This window comes from Teleopsis dalmanni, chromosome X, assembly GCF_002237135.1.
Source record: "Teleopsis dalmanni isolate 2A chromosome X, ASM223713v2, whole genome shotgun sequence".
NCBI lineage: Eukaryota > Metazoa > Arthropoda > Insecta > Diptera > Diopsidae > Teleopsis > Teleopsis dalmanni.
Window position 1 is genome coordinate 83,976,410 of NC_051848.1, and position 27,504 is coordinate 84,003,913.

The following is a 27,504-nucleotide window of genomic DNA, read 5'->3' on the forward strand; positions in this document are numbered from 1 at the left end:
TTATCCTTAGTGCAAGAAGCAAAACAAATTGTATAGAGAAAGTCCATTGTCTATATTATCGATACGCAGGGCATAAAAAAAAAATCATCCAAAAAAAAAAAAGTTTTTTATTCAAAAAACCATCAACATCTTTAAAATGGTCGCTACAAATAGGTAAATACAGGCTGTGCTTTGGCTATGGTCTAGATCGGGGCTATCCAAAGCCGGCCCAAGGGCCTCATGCTGCCCGCTGCTAATATTTGTGTGGCCTGCGACATGTTTTTAAACTACTACAAATAGGCAAATTTTTCTTTGTTATATTTCAGTAACATCCCTTTTTGCTATTTTTATGATATCCCAAATAAATCAATTTAAATTTTGTAAATAATTTATTACACCTCATGTTAATTTACTTAATTAAAACAAACAATTTTTTATTATTTTTAATTAATTGAGTTTTAGTCTGACCATCCAGCTGCTTCGAATATTGCCAACTACCCATCATTAGTGTTCTTGGAATTATTTTCTATATATAATTATTTGTGGATAATTTTTTGAGACAGCAAGTACGAAATGTTGAACTCGTGCCCGGCCAAATTTGAAGCTCAGAGTCAGTGTTCATTAGCCAACAGCTTTAGAATAATTTAATATTCTTATAAGTATGTTGTTTGTTTATTTTCTCAGCTAACCAACTTCGAGGCATTAAAAAAGATAAACGTTCTTCTAATAAACACCACCTGATCGCTTGACATATCCAGTTGAAAAGTCAATAGTGAATTTTCTGTTCTAGTTGAGAATAATGAGATTTGATCAAAATTTTCCGAAGAGGTACTAAAAGGATTAAGGATTGAACTGAAGCTATTGACTTTGTACTAGAAAACAGTTTTTCGATCCAGAGCAGAGGAGATTCCAATTAACTCGCGTATAAAATTAAACAACAAAAGTAAAATTTAGTGTAAAATTTAGCAGATATAAAGTTCGCTTAGTTGGTAACATAAAAATTGACAAAAACCTCTCTAATCGCCATAATTTTTAATTTTTTCAACATAATTTCTATACATTCTTTAATCCGATAGATCCACTTTTTGAAACACTCATAATCGTTGTATCTTGTCATTCGTAACTTTTTCCAATGTCTTTTCAAGGAAGAAAAACGAAAGTTCATCCGACATTATGTTTTTTTCATTATTTTATATTTTGGCTGTCAGAGTCTTATACTCTTCGAGAGAAATGTTTTGCGGACAATACTAGTTCATAAAATATGTAGAAATACTCTACTCCGTTTTTAGTGAACTTTTTATAGCTGGATGCTCCTACTAAGATAATTGTGGCTCTCTCTTCTTATTTAAAGCTTAACAACCTATTTTAATTTGAATTGGAACTCTCACGACAAACAAACTCCATGCATAGGTCATGTCTGCTATCTCTCTATCTACTGTTTTTCGTCACCTCTTGTGACCTCTTTAAGTATTCGATCTTCACGCTTGCTTCACAAGGAGATGAAGAAGATGAGCTTGTATTCTGAACTACATAGTAAAAAGAAATTGTTATAAATTAATATTTGTAGTGACATCATCAGTCGACAATTACATGCATCGGTAAGATGATTACTCAATTAACTGCTATCAACATTTGATGACGTTTGAACGAAGAGAAGTAATGGATATTAGATAACCTCACTACAGCCATCTCTTTTTGAAATCCACCTGACTTTGGAATCTACCTATGCTGTATAGCTCACTTCATAGTCGTGAATACCATCTGATTCCATATTCCATGTGATTGCATTGCTGTGTTTTTTAATTTTCATTCGGACGCAATATTTACATTGAAAAATAAATTGATATTTTATTTTAAAGAGTTCGTGTCCTTGCCACTTCTATAGCTACGCAGCGCCTTCGCAATCGCACTTGATATGTTTCTGGTGGTTATGGAATAATATTTACTTTTTCATTTACCTCGGAACATGGATCCCTTATGTATGTGTTGTTGGGCAGAGTACGCAAATGTCAGTATTGAATGAAATTGTATGAGTATCAATTATTATCCTTATAACCAAGCCTGTGTCAATTTTAATTTCGGTTCAATTTTTATTTTGTCATTTTTTTCTGCATTTCATACTCTCTCTTTACATAGCCCCGCTGAAAGAAATGTAGTCCTTGTATTAAAATACGAGACGAGTAAAATATATGTATGATTATCCTTTGGTTCGGAACATAATTAATTGAAAGTGTTGTCAGCATTTATTTTAATTGAACTTAAAAGTAGGCATGAGCCAGCAATGCATTTTCATTTAAAGTGAAAATACTGTAAATTTAAGTAGAAGATTTTTACTTTCTGGATGAGCTTCGTTCCTTCTTAAATGTTTTTTCAATTCAATCACATATTCAAACGATTATAGTTTTTTCATTTAATTAATACTTGTAAGGAGCTCTAGAAAATTTACCCATTGAAGTTGTCATACGCAGTAGTTCCATTTCTCATTTCATATAATGAATAAGTTGATAGGACAGGAAATTCGAAAACTTTTGCATTCGTGTAGTTCTAAGACTTAATCAATGTCATATATATATCACTCATATAGTTACAAAAAAAAAATCGATATAGAACATACACATATTCATATGTGCTTTCTTTGCATTCATACGTACACATACAGTTTTACTTTATAAGTGTTTTTATAAGATATAGCCCTGCTGTAGACAGCTCTTTTATATTTATTTGGAATAAATATTATTTAACTATAATATATATTAGTAAAGGTTGACTTTTCACAGCACAAATTGCGTTTTTTAAATAAATATGAAAAATAATTATGATTTAATTAAAATTCATTTTGTCTTCGTCAATTATATGCAATTCCATCATGCCAGCGCTACGTTCCATCCTAAATATATTTATATTGGCTAGTTCTGGTGCGGCCTTCAATTCCTTCAGTGAACTCTTTTTTGTAGCTTCAATTGACTCTGACTCGTAACGTTCTCTTAAAAGTAGTTACATTAATTTCGGGAATAGCAAAAATACGCAAGGGACTATGTCATCATAGTCATTTAGTTCCAGTTTTTGGTTCATCACAGAGGAGGGTATGAAAAAGCAATTTCATATATTATTTTCAACCATTTGGAGCAGTAATTCCTAAAGACTTCACTAGTTGTTCGGTTGCAAGGCGCAAAATAGATGTTCACACCTCTGTTTCTCAAACTATTTTCTAAAATCTCAGTGACCAGCCTCTCATTTCTGGAGATTATATAGATAACAAACTATTTCTTGAATAAATTGACGGTCTTAGTGGTAGTATTTCGCAGCGTCGATTGCAAGAAATCTAGTAATACCATATATTATATATTTACACACTAATATAAATTGAAACATAAATATTCATAAATTGAGGTCCAATTTTGCAAAGAAAACGGTTCGACTTATGGAGACTTCAAGTAAGGGAATTTTTTAATTTTTGATAGAAACTAGAATTATACTTTAAGATATTTATTTTTTTTTTTTAAATCAAATACAGGACAGAAGTTATAGTGAAGCAAAATAATTAGAAATTAGTGTTTGGGATTTTAATTTTGTCACCATATTTTCAGTAAAAAGACATTCCATTTTATTTAAAGCCTTATAGTGATATTCAGTTGTAGTATGGAATGAGTCTTCTATTTCATTCTTGGAAGGCTGCTGAACAATTTCGTCCACCGAACCCTCATCATCACTTTCTGTTGCGCTTAAAATCGGATCCACTGTAATTAGATATATACAGAGCTTTACTGTTTAATAATATTGCCACCTGTAGGAAAGCTTGATGTACAAATTGCATTGCCAAACTCAATGTAAGCGTTAAGAGTAGCATTGGGAGTTATTGTATTTACTTGAAACCATGTTGCCAGCGACTGGCATTTACACAAAGTAACAATATAAGAAAGAAAAAATTAAACATTTAGTTTGGAAAAAGGGACTTCACCTGACAACAAAATGCATTTATACCTTAAGTAAAAATTCGACTTATAGAATGCACTTTCCCATATTCCTATCGGCACGGAACAAAATTTTTGTTCGAGTTATAGAGCAATTCGAGTTGTAGAAGTTCGAGTTATGGAAGCAGAATTGTATGTAATTTGCTCTCTAAAACCCTGGTGCATTGTTTTTGGTTTAAATTATAGTAAATTCGAATTATAGAAGTTCGAGATATGGAAGTCTGACTGTATTTAGATACATATCATTAATTTATTGCATATGCTTAGGCCCAATTTTTTAAGTGCCAGTTTTATGGGTCTATGGAATATATGAGAGCTAAGGGGGTATAAGAGCTATGATTAATTCATAATTTAAAAATTATTTTTTTCTAATATGTTTTCAAAACATATTAAACTACAAAGATGAAAATTAATTGGTATATGTAAATGCGTTCTAGAGTTATTACCCAAGCTTGTTTTGAAATTCAAGCAGAAACTGAAAAAAGGAAAGAAATTTATTACTAAATTTAGGTGAAGAGATTGTATTCGATTTCCAGATCCACTATAATACACAATTTTTCAATTTTATTAATAATTCATAGCTATAAATTTTTAGGCCATATTTATTTACATTACACAGAAAAAGAATGTAAGCATGAACATAAGACTAGTATATTTCTATTAAATTGGCTTTTTTGCTAAATTCATAAAAATAGGTTCAAAAATTAATAAACCTGTATCAAACTAATAAAAAGGCTTATGATACTGCATATATATTTTTTTTTGTAGTTTTATTAAAAAAAATGTTCAATAATCTTCTTTCAATATAGCAAAATCGCTGTATTGGAATAATCATTTTCTAACGATATATAATTTATTAACCTTTGCGACAATAAATATTTCGATTTTTATATGACATTAGCAACAATGATACTTAAAATATTTGTTCATATTATGTATGATTTTATTTCTTCAGAAAGTGTTGGTACTGGGCGTTACAAACTATGTATTTTAAGAATTGATGTCAAGCATTGCAAAAGTAAGGCTGATCTGAAAGTAGGCTATGGATATTAAAAATGTTTCTAATTGGATTGTGTATGAAATAAAAAATTAATTTAAAAAAGCAAAATTGGTTGGTTTACGAGAAGAACTTTTTGCTTGTTACAATAAATCAAAATGATTGACTCTATTTTATATATCAATAATATATATTATATACTATATAAAAGTATTATATGTATAAAGCAATTAAAAATTAGTATAATATCATTGCATATTTTTAGGCATATGAAACAATCAAAATTGCTAACGGATTATACGTAGCATAGTTATAGGAGCATGCAACGATTTTAAATGAGTATATAAACATTTAAAATATAACATAAAATATAAAGAATATAAACTATAATATATTAAGTATAAAAACTACAATATGAAATACAAATGCAGAACATTACTTGTATAATATAAAATACAAAATGTAATAGAATATTGATTTTCAGCTTTAATTATTTGTATGATTTTGCCGCAAATTGAATTTATGTCAGTGATCAGAAGGCTTCACTGCTCCTTACTTGATTTAAAATTAAGTGTACATGTTCATAATATTCGTGGTATCTCCACTCAGTCATCACTTTGTTTAATTTCTTTGCGACATTATAGTTAATTTTGAATGCACCAGAGAGTGTTCCTCTAACTAGGCTTAAAAGTTCCATACATTTTATGTGGGCTTCGTCGAATTCTCAATTAAATCAGGGTTGGTGGCTTATTGCGATATTTGGTTTCCACATGAAATCAACCACTTTAGCAACGTATTCCAGTTGATCATAATCGCTATCAAGCTTCTCTCTCTATTTTTAAGCATCTAGATGAAATCTAATAACGTAGAACTCTGAAATTGATATTTACAGTTGGTGGCATCTGAACGAAAGAGGTTTCGTTTAGCATTTGAAAGTCAATTATGCAGTGGTGGCATTTCTCAATAATCAACAAAAATTGCCAGTCGGTGCAGTTTAAACTATATATACTCTATACTATGATTTATTTTTTATACTTAGCATGACGGGTATTTGTATACTCACAAAATGTAGATGTGCTGTCGCCTATTACTTGATTGCTATCAATTCGGGAGTTTAGGTCCTTACTACAGTTATATTTGACGACTTTAATTACAGAATAACATTGCACAACTCTTTAACTCATCTATCGTGTCAATTATATGATTTTATTAAAGAAAACTCCCGATTTCGATTCTTAAAATGTCATCTGTTTATTTTCTTTTTCCAACACCAGCTTTGGCTCTGGATTCAAATGTTTCAATCTAGAGACTAACTTAATATGTATATTGAAATTCATCTTACACCTAAAAAACAATATGCAGTTAATTCTTCAACAAATCAGTTGACGTTTTAAAAGAGATGGAGAGAATTGTATATAACTTGTGCGATTAATACCGCAGGAAGTATTCCATCTATGACAAAAAATATTACGCATCGCGCGATTAGACGCATATTTTAAGTTGCTTGTTTCTCGTCACCTAAGTCGCTTCAACTGTTGCGAGCGAACTCACTATAAACTAAATAAAGTGCTAGTTTACAGCATTAAAAACTGTCAGAATAGAAGCACAAAGGAAGAAAAGACAAATTTCATAAAATCCGCTTAAAATCAGTAAAGTGCAAGCCAAAAGCGAGCCAAAAACTATCGAAGACGATCATCAAGCACAAATACACGATAACAGGATCCAGAACGAGTAAACGTGTGTATTGCTTATAATACCAGAAACTATTAAAAGTACAAGAATACCAAGTTTACGTTTTAAATCGCGAAAATTATTGGAAAATATATTATATATATAATATATTGAAATTTTTATTCTCTTTATCCTTCAAAATAGTTCCATCTCTATTGACATTAAATATATGTTTTAATGTATTATTTAAAAGCCGTGCTTGATACTGATACTGCAGTAATCATTTTTTATACGACTGTCTGCATAACATGGCTCTATGAGAATGGGATACTTTTAGACGATACGATTTTTTATGATCATGTGTTCACTTATGATTGCAATAGCTTGAACGTACTGTTTAGTTATTTCAAGGACTGGATAAAGAAATTAAAAAATTAGATGAATAATTTCGTATAAAAAGCGACATGTTTTGCTAAAATGCTGTTTAGTATGTCTAACCTATCGCAATTAACCTAATAAATCGGCAGTAATTATGTTAAAGTTGTTATTCACACAATATCCATAAAATCCACAAAAGCATATGTGATTGTGATGGAGAGATACTGTCATTATTCCAGTTTTCTTCACATATATTATAAATCGAGTTTGCGGTGAATTTTGAAATATTTTCAAAAAAAATTGATATACCAAATAAAAAATTTTGATACTTCATAAAAGAATGGTTTGTTGAAGAGTAAGTATCTTCATCACAGAAAATATTTCGGCCTTTTTCGGAAATTTTTCAAAATTCCAAATTAAAAGTGAACAGTACAAAATTGTTAATTATTGGCACTGCATAATGTGCAATAGTTAAAAAAATTTGGAGTATAATATAATAAGGTTGGGCGACTTTTTATATATACACCAAATAATGATTTGAAATGAAATTAAAAATCATGCAAAATGCAAATCATAACCTGGAATAAGTATGGTAAAAACAAATGGTAAAATGGTAAAATGGTAAGTTCGAAAATTGCCGGTCGAAATTATTAAAAATAACTTTGTTTTTAGTATTTTAAGAATTTGACAAAACACAAATAAATTAACAAGATATTGGTAAAGGTAAATGTTGGTAAGTTCAGAAACTGTTCTCAATTCACTTCTAAAATATTATTTTTTGACAGTTGGCAAATATTACAAAACAAACTTCAAAGAAAATTCATTTAATTTACGTAAAATATATGAAATGAAATATTTGAAAATTCAAGTCTAACGAGCTACATTTAATAAAACTCAATGAAAACCTCATGGATCTGTGCTTTTTCATGCTTGAATGAATAGTAATAAAGCTGCGCCCGCCTACAATTTTCTGAACAAACAGAATTATTCGAACCTGCTACATATTCAGAACTAAAGGCTACGGGCCTCATACTGTCTAACCGATTTGTGATGATGGGAGCGCCTCTACAATGGCGAGATTCTTACTGTTAAAACCGTTTTTGATGACTTAAAAGCCTCTGGAGTTAGGGCTTCCGATGATACCAATTGTGATGATGTCACCTTTAAGGTGACGGGCCTCTACAGTTTATCTTAACTGTATTGACTTAAGCGCTCAAAAATAATGAGCCTCAGGCTGTTCATTACCGATTGATCTGAAAAGCTATGGAGTTAACAGCCTCAGATTAAACACGCCAAAAACTATTATTTAGAGGCATTTAGGATCAGGAATCCCAGAATGTCCATTACCGATTATGATGATAAAAGAACCTCTAGGCTTAGAAACCTTAGATTTTCTATTCCCGATTATGAACTGCCTATTACCGATTTGTGATGATTTGAAGACCTTTAGAGTCAAAGGCCCTGACTGTCCATTATCTACATATTATGATGATTAAGAGGCTTCTTGATTCAGAAACTCAAACTGCCTATTACCGATTTGTGATAATCGGTAATACCCCAGAGATCTTTTGCTCTAGGATCGAGAACCTGAGACACTATCAAATGTTATATAAAGGTCTCTAGGCTTCATTTCATTCAAAAATGGAATAAAGAAAACATCCAGAATGTGTTAGTAACACTCTTTCTAGATTCTATAATATGTTTCTAAAATTTTGAAATATTTTTAATTAGATATTTTGTGTGTCAACATGATGTCGTGTTTTGCTTCCATATTCATATCAAGACTGGTATTCAAGACTGGTATTGATTAGAAACTTAACCACCAACATAACTCGTCAGATTTTGCATGGACTGCATAGAATCTTAATAAAAATGTTATTTCTCCTTTAAAGACCTGGCTGTATTCTAATTACTTGAATCTTAAATCCTAAACCAGTACTTGTTTCATTGGGGAAATGGCATGGGAAAATGTGTATATTTGGCTATGTTTATGAGTTATGTATGGAAACGTAAGATGCCGCGTATGAATGACGAAAACGATTGCTTTCACTGACTTCATTAATTGATTAATCGATTGATCATGTTATGGTATGTCTTATTTGAACATTTATTCACATCATCAATTTTAATAATATTCTCCCTCTGTTCTCTATTTTTAGATATGCAGAATTGCAGCATTGCAGCATCCAAAATTACCTACATGGATGCATTAATGGACAGGCATCATTTGATAAGCTACTGAAACGGGATTTATATTAACTCGCAAGAGACTCGCATAATTATTATTTCAGTATATTGAAAAACAAATTGACTATTTTAAATTCGCATTGACTGTTAGAACCAGATCCAGATCTATTTTGATGAAGTGTATTGCATATATTTAATGCAATTAGTTCTAAGATATTTAGTTGTAAGATATTTAGTTGTAAGATTGAAAGTTTAAACCAGATTCAGATCCATTTTGATGATGTATATTGCATATCCTTAATGCAATTAGTTGTAAGATATTTAGTTTTAAGATAAAATATATTTATAAGAACATTTTTATACAAAAACATAAAAATAAAAAAAAATATTTAAATATGTCTTGAAATTATTATACATACGCATAGACTTGTCATGTAACTGGCATAGTCGTTCCAATGTTTGGGACTAATAAATAAATATATGAAAATCGATTATTTAGATAAGATGGAGTAATCATATAATTAGTTAAATATATAGAGGGGGTTATTGTCTTTTTAGAGTTTTTTCATTCTGTCTCTTCACATTATTACAATCATCCGGTAAGGTGTCCGGCTGTTCCATTTCTAATATAATTATTTTTATCTTCTCCACATATGTGATTGTATTGAAATATTTTTAGAAGAAAATAAATTCTAAACTATATCAGATAAGTATATATGAAATATATATGGAAATGCAGGTTAATAATAATCCAAGCAAATAGTGCAAATAGTGACAGTTTTTCAAATTAAACAATTCTGCACCTCGAATGTTACATACTGAAAATTTAGGAAAGTATTGTTTTTATTAATAATAAGGGAAATGTTTTCTGTATTTCAATATTTAAATGATCTGAATTAATTTCTATATCAAAATCGGATTCTAACAGTGCAATACTTTTAAATTGGAATTGTTTTCTAAGTCAATCTTGGCTTTAAGAGCGGTTAGAAAATTTGTGCAGATAATAGCATTATATTGACGATTTGGAAAATCCGCAAGCCCACACGAGAAGGTCTCAAAGACATTAAATTCTCTTGGTATTGGAGTTATTGTTACTTATTGTTACGACCACTATGTTGATTACAATTGTTTCTATAATTTTCATGTTGAATTGAATAATTATTAGTTTCATGTATCTCTCCAACTGAATTTGTATATATATTTGTTTCAGCTCTAGTCATCTTGTGTTTATAATCTATTGCTCTTCTATCAGTCATCAAACTAAGTTTAGTATATTTACTTATTACATCCTGAAGGGTTTCATCTTCTGCTATATTCTCACGTAATAAATCTACGAGATCTCTATCAACATTAGATGGATCATAGATTGCAGGTTTCTTAACATCAACTTGATATAATTTATTTATTTCACATGTTTCAGTGAAAGTTTTAAAAAGCTCTTCCAAATTATTAACTCTAACTTGCCTGAAGAGTTTATATATCTCGGAATAAGTTTTTTTATCCCATAGGACAACATCATAAAGTTCTCTTACGACCGCCCAACTTCTCCAATTAATTTTAAATATACAACGATAAACTAATTGGATTTACATAACGCGATCGTTGGATCTCAATGGATCTAATAAACGATCTTAGGTTGTGGTTCCAAGACATCTTTCAGCTTTAAAAATGATACTGCTTGTTGGTGTTGCTCCTGATACTGCTGACATTGTAATTGTTGTTGCAGCTACAACTGTTGCATTTGAGGTTGAAGTAATTCGATTTCTTATTTTTGACTGCGACAAAAACAACAAATTTGTTTCTAATTCATGAATCAAAAATTAAAACCAAATCCACTTTTTCTGACTGCGACAATTATAAAAGAACTCTCGTTTTCGATTCTTAAAATATCATATGTGTTTTTATTCAGTTAGTTTACTGATCTTTTTACCTTCACGTTTTCTTTATTACTAACCTCCAAGCCACACGCCGCCTTTTTGCGTGTGCTTAAAGGCTACGACACAATAAAAATGATAAAATAAATAAAGGCCATAATACAATGTACCTTAATTCTAAACAAATAGTATAAACCTTAATTCTAAACATATCGCCGCCTTTGATGGCTCCAGCAGACATCAACATTGAGATGGAATAGGTGCCAATTTATGGATTGCTCGGCGAACCTCTCCATTCTTTGTTTTTACATCAGCAACTCGAACCCAACCTTTAGCATCTCTTATCACTTTCAGCACTCTCCCAATAAGCCATTGCTTAGAAGACAAATTTTCTTCTGCAATTAACACCATATCACCTTCATTAAGGTTCTTCTGCTTCTTAGTCCATTTGACTTTCTGTTGAAGTTCATGAAGATACTCCGCCGACCACCTTCTCCAAAAATGTTGTTGTATGGCCGAAATTCGTAGCCATCTATCTTTATGAGACCATTCTTCGCTATCCACAGTAGGTTCCACAGTTCCAACTAACGGACCACCTGTTAAGAAATGTGCCGGTGTAAGAACGCTTTCATCATTTGGGTCGTTAGACAAGGTTGTGAAAGGTCTTGAATTTAAAACTGCCTCTACTTCCGCAACCACAGTTGCCAGCTCTTCAAATGTAAGATGCGATTGACCCAATATTCTAGCCCGATGATATTTTGCTGATTTTACAACCGCTTCCCATAGTACACCAAAGTGGGGGGATCTGGGTGGTATATGATGAAATTCAATACTATTGGCAGTACAATATTTTGAAATCTTGTCCTGTACTTGTTGATCAAAAAACTTGCATTTCATTTCCTCGAGCTCTTTACGAGTACCCACAAAATTAGTGGCATTGTCGAAAAATAATTTTAAGCATAAGCCGCGTCGAGATACAAATCTTTTTAATGAAGCCAGGAAAGCCTTTGCAGTCAAATCAGAGACCACCTTCATATGCACAGCCTTTGTGGCAAAACAAATAAAAACAGCAATATAGCTTTTTGTTGTTTTGTACCCACGAAGTAGATACGTTGTTGTAATAGGGCCGCAAAAGTCCACTCCATTCATAGTGAATGGCCTCGCTACGGTGACTCTAGAAGAGGGTAAATCGCCCATAATCTGATTACATAATTTTGGATGGCATCTAAAGCATTGTAGACAACTACCAGTAATTTTGCGTATTACTCCTCTAGCATGAAATATCCAAAATCGCTGCCTAACTATAGCCATAAGCGCTTGCGTACCAGCATGCAAATATTTGAAATGAAGAAATCGCACAAAACTGCAAACGATTTCTGAGTTATTCGGTTACAAAATTTGATGTTTAGCATCATATGGTAATGCAGCCTTCGCTAATCTCCCACCAACAAACAAAAGCTTGCAACGCATCAATGCCAAAAATTGGAACGAGAACTCACAGAAAAGCTACCTATTGGTGGACAGAGGACATTGCTCAATTAAGAAGAAATTGCCTTCAATGTAGGCGAAGACTTTCCAGGACCCGAAGAAGAAATTTGGCAGAAACAGAAACGGCTGAATATAAACTCGCCAGGAAGACATTAAAGTTGGAAATAGCTAAAGGCAAAAAACGAAAGTGGGAAGAGCTCCGAAATGATATAAACAATAATCCTTGAGGGCTGGGGCACCAAATCGTGTTAAAAAAGTTGGGGTCTAGACAACCGCCCCCTATTTCCGAATCACATAGAATGAAAAATATAGTTGATTCACTCTTTCCGACACATGTTCCACTACAGGACAATGAAGAGTTGCATATAGAGGAAAGCTCACCGCAATTTACAGAGCAAGAATTAATAAAAGCAGTGAACTCATTAAAAAATAATAGAGCTCCAGGACCGGATGGGATTCCTTTTGAAGTTCTAAAAATTTTAGCAAAGACCGATCAAGAATATTATTGGACATGTACAACATATGTCTAGTTAACGGAGTCTTTCCGGAAGCATGGAAGATACAGAAGCTTACTCTGATAAGCAAAGGAAAAGGAAACCCTGAGCTAGCAGAAGCATATCGGCCACTTTGTTTACTAGACACCGCGGGTAAACTGCTTGAAAAATTACTAAAACCAAGACTCGCTGCGGCGATAAACGACGCCGGCGGCCTCTCAAGTAGACAACATGGCTTCAGAAATGGCAGATCAACACTAGGAGCTATAGAAGACATAGTAAATACAGTAAAAACTGCACAAACGGGAAACCATTACTCGCGGAGGATAGTGCTTCTCGCAACACTTGATGTTCGAAATGCCTTCAACAGCGTGGAGTGGAAAAGTATTCTAAAATCTCTAGGTACTAAATTCAGAATTGCCCCGTATTTAATGAAGATGATCCGCAGCTACTTGAAAGATCGTCTACTTGTCTGTGATATCCAAGATCCAAGATGTCTGATGACACACACCTCGTTGCTTTAGCAGATGATATCGCAGCAGTAATTACGGCAAGAAATACGGAAAACGCTCAGCGGAAGCTCAACATGGTGATGATACAAGTGCAAAATTGGCTAAATGCACACGGTCTTAAACTCGCCACCGAAAAGACTGAATTGCTGGTACTCACTAAACGTAATATACCGTTGGAAATTGGAATGCTCGTTTGCGACAGCACCATATATACGAAAAAGGAGATCAAATACTTGGGGGTGAAACTAGACTCTAAATTGTCTTATTGGGCTCAAATAAAACAAGCAGCGGCAAAAGCAAGCAAAGTTGTTACGATGCTAGGAAGACTGATGGCTAACGTGAGAGGTCCTACCCAGAGTAAAAGAAAATTACTTATGGCGACCACAAATCAAATATTACTTTACGGGTGCGAGATTTGGGCAAACGCCTTAAAGGTTGAATGTAGGAGGAAAGTTTACGCAGCTGTACAGCGGACTGCTGCACTTCGGGTAGCTTCTGCATATCGAACCGTATCCGAGCCTGCAGTTCTGGTGATTAGTGAAATCATCCCTATCGACCTTCAGGCACATGAACGGAAGAAACGCTGGAAACAGAGATCGACAAACAACTCAACAGACCTTCAAGATATAAGAGAACAAACTTTTCTGATCTGGCAACAACGGTGGAACTCCGATTTAAGAGGAAGATGGACGGCAAAGCTGATTCCGAACGTAAAGTCGTGGACGGAAAGAAATTTCGGCGAGATTGACTATTATGTCACACAGTTCCTATCTGGTCATAAATATTTTCGAAAATATCTATACAGAATGCAAAAAGCAGAGCAGCCCAACTGTATATATTGCGGATCAGTCGAGGACAATGCTGAGCATACTTTCTTCAACTGCGAAAGATGGCGTGGAGAAAGAACACTACTTGCAGGATATATAGGTCACTTTACAGTAGATAATATTGTAGAAAAAATGATAGAACGAGCAGAAAATTGGAACAAAATCACGCAATTCATCGGAAATGTTCTAAGAGAAAAGAAGAAAGCGTAGGCATTCCACTCCTCCTTGCCGCACACAAAAAAAAAAAAAAAAAAAAAAAAAAAAATCTCCCACCAACACGTAGTAGCGGAACACCATAAGTATCTTTTACAAAAATGCTCAGATTTTTATATTAACTGTTTGCTGGCAATTCTGTATTCTTCAATAGCAGCTCAATTTCTTCTTTGAAATAATGTTGTTGCACACAGTAGAATATACGCACTAGTGCTTCATCTAATCTTTCAGTCATAGACTTAACGCTTCTTCGAAAGCCAAGAAGATTGGCAAAAATTCTTTATAATTTTTCAAAATCGCTGAAGGTTTCAACTTACGTCACAAAAGAAGATTTCGAGTTATCCTCAGAGCATGCCTCATAAGGTATTTTTTTTTTTTAAATAATTAACAGTCATTATCGTACTATTACGGCTCCTTTCTTGGTCAGCATTAGTATTCTTTCTAGACTTATTTGGTCTCTCTTCAAGAAAGAAGGACCTGCAAACCAAATAGAATTAGATAGTTCATCTACATACGCACCTCTTGATATTATATCCGCTGGGTTAGACTTTGAAGGAACATGCCGCCAATTACACGTTTTTGTCTGCTCTTGAATCAATGATACCCGGTTGGCAACAAATGTGTTCCAATTTGATGAGTGCTCGCTCAGCCAATCTAGCACAATTTCGGAATCCACCCATAAATAGGTCGCGTCAATAGAAATTGGAAAATTGGATTTGGTTTTTGTCACTAGTTTCGACAGCAATTCCGCAGCCAAAAGTTACAATTTTGGTAAAGATAAAGTTTTTAATGGTGCTACTCTGCATTTAGCACTCCACAACTGCATTGTAACGTTGTTGTCCACACATATTGAGCGAATATAAATACAACACCCGAAAGCTCTTTTTGATGCATCAGCAAATCCATGCATTTCAACTCTAGCAACTCTTTTTTCTGCCAAAACAAATCGAGGCACACTTATTTTCTTGACGTCTTTTAGATTTTCACGGAATTCTATCCATTGACTATGTAAATTTATTGGTACGGATTCATCCCAATTAGCCTTCAATATCCACAAATCTTGCATGAAAATCTTCGCCTTTACGATTAATGGGTTAATAAGCCCAAGGGGATCAAACAACTTAGATAGTTCCGACAACACTATTCTTTTTGTCACCGCTTTCGAGCTATCAAAATCTGGCCAAACGTATCGAAACGTATCTCCCACTGGAGCTCAGATGATACCAAGAGTTTTTATTATTTCCTCATCATTCATCCGAAGAGTCTTCTCTTTATCAGTTTCAGGCACGAAATTAAGAAATTTTTCACTATTTGAAAACCACTTCCTTAACTTAAATTTTGCTGAGTTCATTATTGCTGATACTTGATTATATATTTCAAAAATTTCATCTTCATCGTTTGATCCACTGATCAAATCATCCATATAAAAATCAGATAACACCTTTCTCGATCCAATCGGATATTTATCGATATAATCTTCACTTAACTGTTTTAAGCATCTTGTAGCTAAATAGGGGGCAGATGTTGTACCATAAGTAATGGTTCGCAACCGATAGGCCTTTATGTTTTCGTCTGAGGAAGACCTCCACAAAATCGTTTGATAATTCGCATCATCATCAGTCACCCATGCTTGGCAATACATTTTTGTTACATCTGCCATAATTGCATATTTGTAACATCTAAATCGCAGTATTATCATCTTGACCCAGTGGTCCTTTCATCATTACCTCATTTAATGACAAGCTACTGTCAGTTTTACAGCTACAATCGAACACAACTCGAAGTTTCGTACTCGTGGAGTCTGGTCGTAGCACATACTGATGCGGTGCAAAATATTTTATCTTATCCATATCAGCTTCTTCAACGATCGTCATGTGACCTAAAGAGAGGTACTCATCCATAAATGCGTTGTAAGCGTCTCGTGTAGAGCGATCTCTAATCAACCTACGCTCTAGTGACAGCAACCGTCGTTTGACAGCATTATAGGAACTACCCAAATCACTCACTGTTGTTTTAAATGGAATTTTCGTAATAAATCGGCCAGATGTATCTCTACGAATTGATTCACGGAAAATTTTCTCGCATTCCTCTTCTTCTTCGGTTAAAAAATTTGATTTAGTTGAAATCTGTTCTATTTTCCAGAATTTTTCAACCAATTGACTCAAGTTTTCATTCTCATTATGGTTGTGATTGACCAGCATATTATTTATTTTATGACTAGGCGCTAAACATTCTTCTGCTTTGCCTGCAACTATCCACCCTAGTATGGATTTCTGTAGGTTTGGCAACCTTTCATTAAGATAAATTCGTCCAATCGACAACAAATCGAAGAAAATTTCCGCACCAATTAGAATATCTATACGCGCTGGCTTACTGAACATTGGATCAGCCATTTGAATATTTTTTGGTAAATTCCAGTCCGCAACATCGACATAACGATTAGGTTTGGAGCTTGTTGTTTTCGGTAAAACATAAAATTGCAGACTGACTTCGAATTCATTTATTCTTGATTTCATGGTAGCCACAGTTTTTGTTTTAAAGCTAGTTACAACGTCTCCAACACAGCTAGCATCTAATTTACAATATGTTTTTTTAATAACAGTTTTTGAGCAACTTTCTCACACATCAAATTTACTTGAGAGCCAGAGTCTAATATGGCTCGCATTTGGTGATATTTGCCAAACTTGTCCGCTACCATTACTACTGCTGTTGCCAAAAAACCTCGTTTTCAGTCATTACGTTCATAACTGATGACTGAGCTGTCTCCTGTGTTGACGTAGATGGCCAATTTTTGCATCTTTGTTCATTTGGCTCCAAGATATAATCTTTATGTAAAAGTTGATGATGAGATAAATTACATTTCGAGCATTTAACAGCAGAGCATTCTTTTTGAAGGTGTCCCCTTTTCAAACATGTAAAACATACCTTTATTCTCCGTGCTACGATAAAGCGTTCTTTTAAAGAAAGCTTTCTAAACTTGCTACAATCTGCAATATCGTGGCCACTGCCATTACAGACTTCATATAAAGGTTTTGTAGCTGCAAGAGAGGTTGAGTAGTTGCGGTTATTTCTATACTCTCTCTGATAGTTTACAGCCTTTGAATTCACTTGATTAACTTTATGTTCCCTTGTCTCAAGGTTCTCACATCGCCTCGTCAAAACCGCTGAACATTCATTCCAAGTTGACAGCTTCCTGTAATCCACTGATTCTTTCCATTTGACCTGCGAATCTTCGTCCACTCTTTCCATCACCAAATGAATTAACATAGTATTCGCTATATCTTTGTAATCACCTAATGATAGCATTGCACTCAAATGTGCATTCGCTGCATTTAATACATTTCTTAATGAACTGCAGATGGTTTTGTTAATTTTGGGACAGTAATATGTTCCTCGAACATCAACGCCTTTTTATCAAAGCATTCCTTCAATCGATCGAGTGCTTTGGGGTAATTGTCCTCTGTGACATCAAAATCGTCAATAGCTGCCAGCGGCTTAGAGCCCAAGTGCTCTTTAAGTATCAAAAATCGTTCGCAGTCATCAAGCATTTCATCCTGGTTGATTAATTTATTAAATAAGGCTATAAATTTCGGAAATTCGCTATACTTCCCTTCAAATTTCGGTCATTTTACTTCCCGACGACTTCTTGGGCCTGGCAATAACGATGTTGTATTCGTTGCATTGACATCTACCAGTGATAGCTTTCTTTTTTTTAGTAAACTCATTATTTTTGCTTTCGTGGCCACAAATGCATCTTCAACTTCTGCTGCAATTGCTTCGCTTGAAGAAGTATCTGCACCTTGGTTTAGTTTATCGATATCTGCTTGCACACTCAGAAACTGTTTGAAGTAATTTTCTGTCAAACTAAGCCTGCAGTTAAGTTCTTCTGTTGACAAACTTGACCCTTTTTCAAAATCATTGATTTTATGCGAGTGATGTTGCCTTTGGTGCTGCCTCTCAACGCCTTCAATTCCGCCAGTTTCTTAGACTCTTCTTGCTTCCCGTCGCTGAGTTCGTGAATTTCTGAGTCTAACATTTTGCTATTATATTTTTTTTCTGGATCACTATCCCTTTTCTGGATCACTATCCCTATTATGGATCACTATCTCTTTTATGGATCACTATCCCGGGTTTCGGCACCAATGTTTTTATTCAGTTAAATTACTGATCTTTTTACCTTCACGTTTTCTTTATTACTAACCTCCAAGCCACACGCCGCCTTTTTGCGTGTGCTTAAAGGCTACAACTCAATTAAAATGATAAAATAAATAAAGGCCATAATGTACCTTAATTCTAAACATATAGTATAAACCTTAATTCTAAACAATATGTTTATTTTCTTTTTCCAACACCAGCTTTGGCTCTGGATTCAAATGTTTCAATCTAGAGACTAACTTAATATGTATATTGAAATTCATCTTACACCTAAAAAACAATATGCAGTTAATTCTTCTACAAATAAGTTGTCGTTTTAAAAGAGATAGAGAGAATTGTATATAACTTGTGCGATTAATACCGCAGGAAGTATTCCATCTATGACAAAAAATATTACGCATCGCGCGATTAGACGCATATTTTAAGTTGCTTGTTTCTCGTCACCTAAGTCGCTTTAATTGTTGCGAGCGAACTCACTGTAAACTAAACAAAGTGCTAGTTTACAGCATTAAAAACTGTCCGATTAGAAGCACAAAGGAAGAAAAGACCAATTTCATAAAATCCGCTTAAAATTAGTAAAGTGCAAGCCAAAAACGAGCCAAAAAGCTATCCAAGACGATCATCAAGCAAAAATACATGAAAACAGGATCCAAAACGAGTAAACGTGTGTATTGCTTATAATACCAGAAACTATTAAAAGTACAAGAATACCAAGTTTACATTTTAAATCGTGAAAATTATTCGAAAATATATTATATATATAATATATTGAAATATTTATTCTCTTCATCCTTCAAAATAGTTCCATCTTTATCGATATTAAATATACGTTTTAATGTATTATTTAAAAGCCGTGCTTGATACTGATACTGCAGTAATCATTTTTTATACGACTGTCTGCATCACATGGCTCTATGGAAATGGAGTACTTTTAGACGATACGATTTTATATAATCATGTGTTCACTTATGATTGCAATAGCTTAAACGTACTGTTTAGTTATTTCAAGGACTGGATAAAGAAATTAAAAAATTAGATGAATAATTTCGTATAAAAAGCGACATGTTTTGCTAAAATGCTGTTTAGTATGTCTAACCTATCGCAATTAACCTAATAAATCGGCAGTAATTATGTTATGGTTGTTATTCACACAATATCCATAAAATCCACAAAAGCATATGTGATTGTGATGGAGAGATACTGTCATTATTCCAGTTTTCTTCACAAATATTATAAATCGAGTTTGCGGTGAATTTTGAAATATTTTAAAAAAATATTGATATACCAAATAAAAAATTTTGATACTTCATAAAAGAATGGTTTGTTGAAGAGTAAATATCTTCATCACAGAAAATATTTCGGCCTTTTTCGGAAATTTTTCAAAATTCCAAATTAAAAGTGAACAGTACAAAATTATTAATTATTGGCACTGCATAATGTGCAATAGTTAAAAAAATTTGGAGTATAATATAATAAGGTTGGGCGACTTTTTATATATACACCAAATAATGATTTGAAATGAAATTAAAAATCATGCAAAATGCAAATCATAACCTGGAATAAGTATGGTAAAAACAAATGGTAAAATGGTAAAATGGTAAGTTCGAAAATTGCCGGTCGAAATTATTAAAAATAACTTTGTTTTTAGTATTTTAAGAATTTGACAAAACACAAATAAATTAACAAGATATTGGTAAAGGTAAATGTTGGTAAGTTCAGAAACTGTTCTCAATTCACTTCTAAAATATTATTTTTTGACAGTTGGCAAATATTACAAAACAAACTTCAAAGAAAATTCATTTAATTTACGTAAAATATATGAAATGAAATATTTGAAAATTCAAGTCTAACGAGCTACATTTAATAAAACTCAATGAAAACCTCATGGATCTGTGCTTTTTCATGCTTGAATGAATAGTAATAAAGCTGCGCCCGCCTACAATTTTCTGAACAAACAGAATTATTCGAACCTGCTACATATTCAGAACTAAAGGCTACGGGCCTCATACTGTCTAACCTATTTGTGATGATGGGAGCGCCTCTACAATGGCGAGATTCTTACTGTTAAAACCGTTTTTGATGACTTAAAAGCCTCTGGAGTTAGGGCTTCCGATGATACCAATTGTGATGATGTCACCTTTAAGGTGACGGGCCTCTACAGTTTATCTTAACTGTATTGACTTAAGCGCTCAAAAATAATGAGCCTCAGGCTGTTCATAACCAATTAATCTCAAAACCTATGGGGTTAACAGCCTCAGGCTAACCAAAAAAGATTATTTAGAGGCATTTAGGATCAGGAATTCCAGAATGTCCATTACCGATTATGATGATAAAAGAACCTCTAGGCTTAGAAACCTTAGATTTTCTATTCCCGATTATGAACTGCCTATTACCGATTTGTGATGATTTGAAGACCTTTAGAGTCAAAGGCCCTGACTGTCCATTATCTACATATTATGATGATTAAGAGGCTTCATGATTCAGAAACTCAAACTGCCTATTACCGATTTGTGATAATCGGTAATACCCCAGAGATCTTTTGCTCTAGGATCGAGAACCTGAGACACTATCAAATGTTATATAAAGGTCTCTAGGCTTCATTTCATTCAAAAATGGAATAAAGAAAACATCCAGAATGTGTTAGTAACACTCTTTCTAGATTCTATAATATGTTTCTAAAATTTTGAAATATTTTTAATTAGATATTTTGTGTGTCAACATGATGTCGTGTTTTGCTTCCATATTCATATCAAGACTGGTATTCAAGACTGGTATTGATTAGAAACTTAACCACCAACATAACTCGTCAGATTTTGCATGGACTGCATAGAATCTTAATAAAAATGTTATTTCTCCTTTAAAGACCTGGCTGTACTCTAATTACTTGAATCTTAAATCCTAAACCAGTACTTGTTTCATTGGGGAAATGACATGGGAAAATGTGTATATTTGGCTATGTTTATGAGTTATGTATGGAAACGTAAGATGCCGCGTATGAATGACGAAAACGATTGCTTTCACTGACTTCATTAATTGATTAATCGATTGATCATGTTATGGTATGTCTTATTTGAACATTTATTCACATCATCAATTTTAATAATATTCTCCCTCTGTTCTCTATTTTTAGATATGCAGAATTGCAGCATTGCAGCATCCAAAATTACCTACATGGATGCATTAATGGACAGGCATCATTTGATAAGCTACTGAAACGGGATTTATATTAACTCGCAAGAGACTCGCATAATTATTATTTCAGTATATTGAAAAACAAATTGACTATTTTAAATTCGCATTGACTGTTAGAACCAGATCCAGATCTATTTTGATGAAGTGTATTGCATATATTTAATGCAATTAGTTCTAAGATATTTAGTTGTAAGATATTTAGTTGTAAGATTGAAAGTTTAAACCAGATTCAGATCCATTTTGATGATGTATATTGCATATCCTTAATGCAATTAGTTGTAAGATATTTAGTTTTAAGATAAAATATATTTATCAGAACATTTTTATACAAAAACATAAAAATAAAAAAAAATATTTAAATATGTCTTGAAATTATTATACATACGCATAGACTTGTCATGTAACTGGCATAGTCGTTCCAATGTTTGGGACTAATAAATAAATATATGAAAATCGATTATTTAGATAAGATGGAGTAATCATATAATTAGTTAAATATATAGAGGGGGTTATTGTCTTTTTAGAGTTTTTTCATTCTGTCTCTTCACATTATTACAATCATCCGGTAAGGTGTCCGGCTGTTCCATTTCTAATATAATTATTTTTAACTTCTCCACATATGTGATTGTATTGAAATATTTTTAGAAGAAAATAAATTCTAAACTATATCAGATAAGTATATATGAAATATATATGGAAATGCAGGTTAATAATAATCCAAGCAAATAGTGCAAATAGTGACAGTTTTTCAAATTAAACAATTCTGCACCTCGAATGTTACATACTGAAAATTTAGGAAAGTATTGTTTTTATTAATAATAAGGGAAATGTTTTCTGTATTTCAATATTTAAATGATCTGAATTAATTTCTATATCAAAATCGGATCCTAACAGTGCAATACTATTTAAATTGGAATTGTTTTCTAAGTCAATCTTGGCTTTAAGAGCGGTTAGAAAATTTGTGCCCACAGTAGCATTATATTTACGATTTGGAAAATCCGCAACCTTCCACGAGAAAGTCTTAAAGACTTTCTTTAATGCAAGAAGGGAAAATCCTACTGAACAAAAGATCTTCAGTATCTTAAAAAATAAGCTTCTTTTATACAGTATATGCTAAGTCCAAAATGAATCTACTACATCAATATCCAATAACTATAGTTTTTAAATATTCTAGTTTAATACTCTATGAGAAATGGTTAACTTTTCATGGTTTGTAACTGACCTTTAAATCAGTCGTGATCTCAGAATATCTCAGAATGAAAGATAAAGTAAAAAATATTATCAAAAAATATTAGAATAAATACAGATTCAGCCCAATAACCCAACAGTTTTTACATGATTTAATAGAAAAATGGCGTTCTAGAAAAATTAATAATATCTCAACTAAAGAGAGAGTGGTTTTTAACAACGAAGGTAATGTAGTTATCCTTTGTGTAAACTATTCTGACTAAAATAATTTTTAGAGGGTTTTTTCGAATAGCAAGGAAAGAAATAAAGGACAAACACAAAAATTTTATTTTTTAATTTTTATTGAAGTTTGGCTGACCATACAACGCTGTTTCGAGTATTGCCAAGTACTCTTCAGTGGTCTTTGGAATAATCGAATTTTTATTTAATTAGTTATTAGTCCATATATAATTTTGTTTGGACTGCAAGTACGAGGCTTAGAACTCGTGCCTGTCAAATTAGAAGCGATGACTAATGAAAATAATTTTTCAAAAAAACGGTAAAATGTCACAAAATTATTTTAAGTTATTACTGTCTGGTTGTCATCCTGCCAAAGTTAATATGATCTATATTTACGTCTGACATCAAATTGCGTTATTAACAATTGAATTGTCCCCGTATAAGGATTATACCATTTTTCAGCTGGTAGGTCTTTTGAACAGCATTGTAGTCGCAAACTGGTAGAGTACTCATAAGAGAAAAAAAAATAATATTCATTATATAGAATCATAGGAATCAGTTTACTTTTTTTTTGAATTTCATTATCTGCTTTTAACACCACAAAATACAAATTTGAACCGGTCGATATTAATTTTGTCACGAAAATTCTCTTCTATAACAGATACCTGAGTACTAACTAACAAGAAAATGCATGTAAAAAGTTATGATAAAAAACGGTTTCTAATAAAAACATGTTCTTAGTCGCCGGTTTATATACTTGATGTGTCTAAACCTTAATCGAACTAAACCGTCCGATATATTCTTCACCACAAATATTATCTGCTATAGCAAATAACGAAATTCTAAATTAAAAGCGAATGCATTAAAAAATAAAATCTGTTTTGAATAAAAACATGTTTTTTAAACGCTGAATATTATGCTAGGTATATCAAGTCTTAAGTTATCTGAACCGTTCGATATATATTTCTATAACAGGTATCTAAATTCCTAATAAGAAGTGTATGCATTGAGAAATGGAAAAATTTTTCTTAGAAAATTGTTTATATGTGGTTTATATGCGAACTAAATCCAAATTTAGGCCGATCTAGGTCATTTTTATTACACAGACTTCATTATATAAAATGTGATCTAGTTCAAAATTTGAAGTACATGTGTCGGAATAGTCACCTCTTAACCTTTTCAAAAAGCTCACTTCATTTGTTGCGATGGAGGAAAAAGGAATTTTTGAAGACATGTTGAGCGGAGCATAGTAGAGGTAAGAGGCACAGTGTCCCACGTGCATATGTTTCTTCAGTTCAATAAGTATTTTGAATTCCTTCAAGAATACTCGTATATATAATTTAAAACTTTCTCTTGGGAATAATTTAAAAATGTTGAACTTCAATTGAAAAGCAACACAAATTTTCTGATTAATTACTGCGAGCACGCATACAAATCACGCAATTTATGCGTTTAATAAGAGTTTTATGTGCCTTTAAATTACTTTTTGTGGCTTAAGCTTAAGCCAGCAAAATCGTTTAACTTGAAGTTCACCGAAGTACGAGGGCTGCGTACAAACCCAGCCATCAAGCACCTATGCGCAAACAATAAATTTAAATTTAAACTCATTAAAATACCATTACAAACGTCAATGCATACCAATACCAATAGCGAAAGACAAACATGCTCACATTCACACACACATATAATACAACACAACATTATGGGCATAAATAAATACGCTTACACGCACTTAAAGCAAATTACACCTAAAAGCGTATAAACGCACTCATGGGTAAAATCATTACAATTCTTTATATATTAATACAGAAATTTATATTTTTTCATTTGTTTTTGTGATTTCTGTATATTTTTCTTTTTCTTTTTGATTTTGCTTTTGGTTTTGTATTTTTTATTATTATTCATTTTGTTTATTTATTTATATTTTTGCAAATTTACACAACTTTGAGGGCAAGTAATTACGCTTTGCAAATATAAGAAGAAAAATACTAACACAAAAACTCTTATGAATGCGAGAGAGTGTATGCAAGTGTGTGAGTGTGTGTGTGTGAGTGTGTGGTTGGTTTACAGTTCCCAAACTGCTTTCAATGCATTCAAACCGCACAAGAATAAATTTAAAACAAATAAATAAAAATACTATAACAAACACATGCACGTCTAGGCTCATCTACCTACGTATGAATACAAAACAAAACAAAACAACAAAAACAACAAGAACAACAAAAACAAAAGCAGACAAATAAACACATTGACACAAATGCATACAATTTTTATGTTGAGCTTACGCATGCATGCAAAGTTCATGTATGCAAATAAAAAGTTGTGGCGGCATCGACTGTATAAAAGCGTAAGTGCAGGAGGCATAGCAGTGCGAGCTTCTTCAATATAGTAAACCAAACGTGTGTATGTGTGTGTGTGTGTGTGTTTGTGTGTGAATATAAATAAATTTTCACGAAAATGCAAATGGTGTCATGCACGAGCACAGTTGGTGTGTGTGGAGCGTACGAAAGCAAAATGAATTCTTCAATGGCTTGGGCTTGCGTGTCAGACCCACAAAGCAATGAGGAAATGAAATGAAGAATCTCCATATAGAGTTCATCTCATTTATTTGCTTTTTTCTGACACCAATAATTATTTATTTGCATATATAAAATTTTATTCAATTTTTAAGAGTTTCATACTTTTGTGTACTTTTTCACTACAACCAATTGATCAGCATATTAAGTTCTCAATATAAATTGAATTAATAATACCAAGCCCAATATAGTACTGAAGAAACAGGTCAAGTTATTTTTTTCCACATATAGGTTTGACAGAGTATTTTAGCATTGATGTATGGAATGATTCGGTGAATTGAATGAGATGGCAGTGGTTTTATGAGAATTTTTGAGCATATATGGTCTAAACACCAATTCCATGTACCCATATAAAACACTTAACTACTGTTAAAATTATTTGTTACTAATAGAAATCAAATAGTATAGATATAAAGTTTGATTTTAAATAACTTTAACAATGAATCTACATTGAGGTCGAATTGATAAGATCTATTGACCTCAATTAGCGATATATAAGTAATGGACTATTAAAGCACTCCGACCTAAAACATCTATTGTGCGCCTAAAGGCCCAACTAGGACAATTTTAAACTATTTATAAATCTTGTAATTGCTGTGGGCTTAATTTTACCTATTTGATTTGGGACTAAGATCCCGCTTCCAAGGTAATCGAGTCTACGTCTTGCCACCGCTGGGCAGTTGCATAGAACATGTTATTATGTTTCCATCTCCCCATGACAAAGTCGAAAGAAGTTACTTTCTACCACATCTTCATTTGGTAATTAAGTATACAGTGCCCTGTAAGAAGTTCAGTGTTGATTTTAATATCGTTTCTGTTAAGGCCAAGGATAGCGTCAACTTTGATGTGTTCAGGAACAATGAATCTTCTTGACTACCGCATGCCTGTTTGGGCTCTCCAGTCTTCAAGTAGATGTTGTTTTTTCTGTTCACATAGTAAGCTATTTGTCATCACGCAGAAGGGCTCTGGACATATGAAATAAGGAGTCTGCCATTTGATTGTCAGAGAAAACTGCAATAAGCCTTGCAGCATTCACGCAGTCCCTTTTAATGATTTCCAAACACCTAGTCTTATTGTGTTCGGCACATGTTAACCGAGAAGTTATATATTCTGTCTTCCTAATTAATTACTGACAAGCTGAAGAAAATCGAGGTTAATACTTCTCTTAACGACTGCCAGGGATATATTAACCTGTTTTGCTGGTGCATATTTAGAAAAGCAAAAAGGCGGAGCAAAACGTCTGCGTTTTCAATCCCTTAAATATTCCTATGTTCGGAAACCGTGATAAGTGGAATGTCAGTTATCTGGTTAAACACGTCGATTACCTTCGTGGTTTTATTTTGTTAACTAATATTGCTGTGAATATTAGTACCAGCAAACTGCAATGAGTACTCATATTAAAACTCGAGTCATACTCTAGTGTTGCCGGCAATCCACTTATACTCACTCTGAATTTCTAACATACATAAAACTGCAAGTACTTATACTTACACTTATACTCTTCAAACATGATCTTTATATTTATACTCATATAAAAATATATATCACATACATATACTGACATAATAAAGAATAATGATAGT

At 32.8% G+C, this 27,504-nt stretch overlaps 1 protein-coding gene and 4 long non-coding RNA genes across 5 annotated transcripts in view; all 5 read left to right on the top strand.

Annotated features, from left to right (window-relative positions):
* LOC119688629 overlaps positions 1-27,504 on the top strand; it is a 77,305-nt gene that overhangs the window by 18,093 nt on the left and 31,708 nt on the right. The gene's annotated exons all lie outside the window — the stretch shown is intronic.
* On the top strand, positions 7,478-7,821 carry LOC119687295. The gene is made up of 3 exons (XR_005253143.1): positions 7,478-7,617; positions 7,669-7,729; positions 7,782-7,821. It is a non-coding gene; the product is annotated as an uncharacterized LOC119687295 (long non-coding RNA).
* LOC119687293 lies at positions 7,817-9,284 on the top strand. Its single transcript, XR_005253141.1, has 3 exons — positions 7,817-8,664; positions 8,728-9,084; positions 9,156-9,284. It is a non-coding gene; the product is annotated as an uncharacterized LOC119687293 (long non-coding RNA).
* Positions 20,204-20,547, top strand: LOC119687296. The gene is made up of 3 exons (XR_005253144.1): positions 20,204-20,343; positions 20,395-20,455; positions 20,508-20,547. It is a non-coding gene; the product is annotated as an uncharacterized LOC119687296 (long non-coding RNA).
* Positions 20,543-22,251, top strand: LOC119687294. The gene is made up of 3 exons (XR_005253142.1): positions 20,543-21,385; positions 21,449-21,805; positions 21,877-22,251. It is a non-coding gene; the product is annotated as an uncharacterized LOC119687294 (long non-coding RNA).